Source organism: Microcebus murinus, chromosome 20, assembly GCF_040939455.1.
Source record: "Microcebus murinus isolate Inina chromosome 20, M.murinus_Inina_mat1.0, whole genome shotgun sequence".
Lineage (NCBI taxonomy): Eukaryota > Metazoa > Chordata > Mammalia > Primates > Cheirogaleidae > Microcebus > Microcebus murinus.
In genome coordinates, this window is record NC_134123.1 from 21760731 (window position 1) to 21766730 (window position 6000).

Below are 6000 nucleotides of genomic sequence, written 5' to 3' on the forward strand. Positions count from 1 at the left end.
CCAGCGGTTGCTTGTGGGAGGATTAGACGAGGTAGCGTGTGTTAAATGCTTAGCACCGTAACTGCCACATAGTAAGTACTCACCAAATATCAGTCATTGTCTCCTTGATGTGGCCGGATGTGGTTCGAGAGAGATACACTGAGAAATAAAAGTTTGGGACAACATCATCCATGTAGTGGAATGAAATGAATAAATACTTCCTTGATTGTTTAAATTAGATTTAACCCAGCGTTGCAAAGGAGACTTGTTGGTAGGGAATGAGGAGGAGCTGGGATTCTTGGCCTGTGCTTAAGAGAATGGGAAATTGCATCAAGACTGTGTAGCGATTAAGATCAATGTGGGAGATGGTGTGTACCGCCTCTTAGGAAGCCTGGCAGTGCTAGGTTGTGAAATAGGGGAATGCAAAACCTCCTTTGCGTTCCTGGGGCAAGACAAGGAGTAATCCTACCACTGGATACTGCCTTCCCTTCCAGGAGTAGGGGACTGGCCCAATTCAGTTGCACAGCGTGCAAGGATGTAAATCCAATAATGTCCCTCCTTAAAAAAAAAAAAAAAATCAAGCAAGCAGGCAGTGCTGATGGCTTCTACAGACAGCTGGCACACCTTAAGAAGTGCGAACGGTTCAGGCGGGAATGTAATAAGGCCCGGGAAAGTGGCAGCATGAAAGGGATGACCTTTATTTGCAATCATGGCTGAGATTTACAGTTTATTACTGATAGCTTTTATAAAGAGCCATTCAGTTCAGAGGTGAGAGGTTTGTCATCTGGAAATGCAATTAACTTTACCTTATCCCAATCCCCCTGGTCTTAGCGTGAGAGCAGCATTCGAGCACTTCAGCAATATCATGATTTCCCCTCTAATTTCATTTCTGTCTATTGCATCCCCCGATCCCTGGCATTAACGCAGTTGCATATTTTTACTATTATTATTTTCTATCATTGCTGCTCCCTGTCATCGATAGCCAGAAGGCACTTGTATATTTTTTTTTTAAAAAAAGATCTAATTTATTTGATTTCTGAAAGAGGAAACCTCAAAGCATTAAAGCCTGTTTAAACCACTGCAGTTAGGGCAGCGCAGAGAACCAAGGCGTGCCGTCTTAGGCGTCTGAAATTAATTACGGAAATGGAGAGGTTTGGGGAAGAGGTGGAGTTGTTGTTTTACATAAAGATGGGACCCGAAGAGTTTAAGCCTTTGTAGCCCCACGTGCTGCAGTGACAGACACACCAAGCGACGAGAGACGCCCACTCCGTGGCGCCTGCTCCGACCCACACGTATGTGCAGGAAGCACAACACAATTTGAAACATGAAAAAAATAAAAGCGATCCTGGCACCCCTGCCGTGTGTGTATGAGAAGTCCCGAAAGGTCTATTTTTGTTTCACAGGTTCAGTTTTATGACCCTCTCTTGTCTGTTAAGTCAGGTCTGCAGGAATTTAAGAGCCAGACACAAAAGCAAGAATTTAGTACTTTTTGCCAGTTGGTTTAGGTTATTTGAAATATAGCCTAGTATATTTTCCACCCTAGGCTGCTGCCAGATAGATCAGAAGGGGGAAGCAGCTCTGAGAGCCTGCATCCTCAGATATTTTTCAAGCCCTGTATGATGGAGGGAGAGGAGCAGGATTCTATTGGGGTCCCCCATCACTTCTCAGCACATTGAGGCTCCGGCAACCTCCCCCCTGCTTCTAGAAAGCCCCTTACACCTGCCTTGTAAAACCCCAATCGGAGGGACCTTTCAGAAATTTCTAAGGCTCTATCTGAAAACTATTTCCTCTGGGGTAAGGTAGAGGCTGAATAATTACTACCCCTGCGTTTTTCATCCCGATTTTATTGTGGCTATTATTTTCATCCGTGTTAGAGGTTAATATCCCTATTTTTCCCCTCCACTGCCTAAATATAACTGGGGCTCAGCGCACAGCCCAACCAGGTAGTGAAGGAAATAGCATCGCCTCCAAAAGAGGTTTGGATTAGCCCGTCTGAAATGAGGGTTTGGGGCCCTAGGGTAAGAATTACCCTGCTGCCGCCGATAGCAGATAGATTTAAACCCATAGTATTTCTTTTCTCAGCTGAGAGGGGTCGGGTTAAAAGATTCAGAGGGTGAATAGAGCATGAAACGACGCGCTTATATAACTATATTGGCGCCACAATAGGATGGCATCACTAAGAATAAAAGCCTCCAAGAGCCATTTTTAATAGGAAGAAGGGAAAGCAAAGACGTCTCAGCACACCTCCTTAAAGAGCTCTTTGCAGTCAAAGCAGGGTTGAAGGTGCTTAACTTAAGGGACTGTGCTGAACTTGAGAAGGATGTTCTCAACTGCCCTTTTCCTGTAGAAGTACCTCAAAAATGAACTTTTGGAAATCTCATGTTTTAAGTCTTATTTGTTCCCCAAGACTGTGTCTATACTCAAAGAGTGGAAAGAGAGGAGGTAAGGATGGAAGCAGGGGGCCACTTCTATCACTGTTGGGGAAGTGAGATGATACCTGAGCTTAGAGCAGGGTGCTGGCCTGGGGACAGGGGGACACCTAATGGATACGAGATGAATTTTGGAAAGTGAGTGTCTAGCACAGGCGTCCTCAAACTACGGCCCGCGGGCCACATGCGGGCCACCTCGCACATTTATCCAGCCCTCCGGGTGTTTTTGCCACTGCTGCCTGTCCCGGGCCCACAGTGTGCGCTCTCTAATGGTCTAAGGGATAGTGAACTGGGCCCCTGTTTAAAAAGTTTGAGGACCCCTAGTCTAGAACATACCTCCAGGATGAATACGATTAGGCACAATTAATATGGATTTCAGGACATGAGAAAAATCAAGAGAACAACTTCCTGGAGCAAATGCATCCTTCACATCTACTGCGTACTCAGAACTCCAAATGCTACAGAATCAAAAAACCACTTCTGCTAAGAAAAGCACCATTGCCCCAACTCTGATAAGCTGAGGCTGTATTCAGTTACTGTCTGTGGCTCTGCTACTCCGTGTGATACCAATGCCATGAGCTAAAATATCTCATGGCTTGTTTCCTCCCTGGGTTCGAGTTCCTGCTCAGGTATCTCCTCCTGAGAGAGGCCTTCCCTCATGGCCCTCTTGCTGAAACACCTGTGCTCTGTCCTGGTCCCTGCAGTAGAGCTTCTCACAGACACGTTGTTAATCGTTCGCTGTGTCCAGCAGGATGGCAGCTGTACACAGACAGTCTTGTTCACTGGGTGTCCCCAGAGTCAGGCCCAGGGCCTGGCTCATACTCGGTGCTCGGTAGGGCTGTTTTGGATGAATGGAGGTGGGACGACCAGCCATTCTCCATTTGCATTGACACCAGAATAGTTTGATGAGAAGGAAACATGTAGCACAAGGGCCAGAAAGGATGACTGCTTGGTGGTGATGTCCGCACCACATAAAGAAGGGGAGGCCATGGAACCCCGCTGCCTGGAGTAGCACTGTGCTCTAGAACTTTCTGCGATGGTGGAAATGTTCCATTTCGGTGATGTCAATTAGGGTAGCCACTGTACTTACTTAGCGTTTCTTTGAGAGAGAGAGAGCTGGTGAAAGTCAGGAGCTAAATTTTACCTTTGATTTGATTTTAGCTCATTTTATTTCAAGTTATTTATTTGATTGATTAATTTCATTAGCTTTAAGTAGCCACACGTGGCCAATGGCCACCACCTTGATCATTCCAAGTCTAGGGACTCGACATGCTGTATTTAGGATGGCATGATACAGCCGGGTCCAAGAGCTGAGACCAAAATCATACTGTTCCTGATTGTAGAAGCACATGCTCTGAGATCTCCACAAGGAGTGCCAGTGTGTGACATGAGTGTTGTCTTTCAAGATGCTTTGAGATCCTCCTTAAGCAGGAATTTTCCAAGAACGGAGCCTGATATTCAGTAATAATGATATATTTTTTAGCGACAGCCAGGTTGCATAGCTCAGAAACACAATCACCCCACAAAAAGTTAGAACCAAACGGCCGGGTGAGTTATGTCAATCAGAACTGGGATCTGCAGGCCGAGGGTGAGACGCAGGCTCATTCAACTATCCCACACTCAGGCCAGGATGCAAACAGCCAATATCCAAAGGGGAACGAGACTCGCGAACTGGAAAGCAGCTGGATCTAAAACCACCTAAGGCAAAAAGCACTTGACCAACCCAAATGGGGTTGACGCGGCCACGGCAACTCCATTTTCAAATGAAGGGTCTGTGACGAGGGGGTGGAGCAGGGAATCATATCATCCTGCCTCATTTGAAAAGGATTCTAACCACATCTGGAAAGTTAGCTGTGGTTCCCATCCCCACAGTTTAAGAGGGAAATAAAATGTAGAGGAAATAAAAGAAAAGGCCACAAAAATGATACGAATGTTGGAAGAGCAACCTCGAGTGGACTGACTGAGAAGTAATTTATGTCCTCCCAGATGAGAGGCCTCAGTGGGGAAAGTGACCACAGTCTATAAATACGCTCAAGGTAACCACATAAACGAGAGAGAGGGATTAGTCACCGTCTTCCGGGATGGCAGGACCAGGAGCTGTGGCCTGAAGCTAAGACCAAAAAAAAGTGCCGTAGTCATTAGTAACAAGTTTTTTTTTTAGCCAAGAAGGGGACCGATCGGTGGGCAGGGCACTCGGGGGAAGGAAGCCAGGCCCTGTCACTACATTGGGAAGCTGATCAAATGAGATAGCAATGGAAATAAAGAGCATCAGACTAGGGACTTACTACGTCCTGTGGAATAATTGGTCTGATAGGGCTGGAAATCTGCCTTTGGCTGTGGCCCATGCACGAGGCCTCAGAGGAAGGGAAAACCTCTGCTCACTATTTCTGCAGACAGGCCGAGGCCAAGCAAAGGAGGAAAATTCCCTCCTGACAGTTGCTTTAGACAGGCCCCGAGTTTGAAGTTTCATGCAGTGTGACCTCCTTCGCCTGCACCCTCCTTGTCTTGGTTCTTGGTTTATCTGACCAGCTCTGCTGGGAGTTAGGCTGAGCAGGGCCATGGTGTCAGCTCTCAGGACACCATCCCCGAGATCCTGCAGTAGCGCTTGGGACCTTCCAGAATCCATCCTGGCCCCGCCAAACCCACGCAGACAGAACAGGGCTGTTGTTACGTGAGTTGTGGTCGCCACAATTTGTGCTCGCATTTGCCCTCTCCACCTTTTCTCTGAGCACTTTCTGAATCGTTCTTCTCTTCAGCCTTCCCATCATGTTGGGGCATTATTGCCCCAATCTATAGCATCCTTAACCTGTGAGTTTCGAGGAGTTTTAGAAACCAGATCATCTTATTTTTCACAATGAGAAAACCAATGCCCAGGAATGTCAAGTGACTTGTTGAAGGTCACATAGCCAGCTAGGAGCTGAGCCAGGCTCCTGAATCCCAGGTTTTTGTCTCCTGCTTGACAGCGTCCTGCCTTACAAGGAGAGAAAAATGACACATCCATCCATTCAGTACATATTTATTGTCCTCTATGGTAATGTGCGAGGCGCTGTGTTAGATTTGGCAGCTATGTTGGGGGAGGGGTTGAAATACACATCAGATATAAATTCTAGCTTCAAGGGTGAGAGGATCCCCAAAGGAGAAGGTGCCTACCTTGAGGGGTGCATAAGGCAATCCATGAGGGGTAGCAGAAGAAAGTGTTATGGCTTCTATTTACATTTATTATATCTCATCCATCCTTGAAAAATATCTACTATTACTATTTTGTATAAGTTCTGTTACATAAATAATATTAGTACACTAGGATGGAGATATATACACACACATAATTTATAAATTAAATAAATATACATTTATTGACAGTGAACAAGCCAACATTTTGTAAATTAGCATGGGATTTTGAATGGGAACAGCAAGATACACTCATGTAACTTAATGGCAGGTGGAATAATGGTACCGAGGGGTGACTGGGGACACATTGGAAGGATGGGGTGGGATACAGTAGATGACCAAGAGGAGGCCATCTTGGAACTGTACTTTGAGGGATGGATAAATATTTGGTAAAGGAGATGAGGCAGAGGAGGTAGAGTGTTTG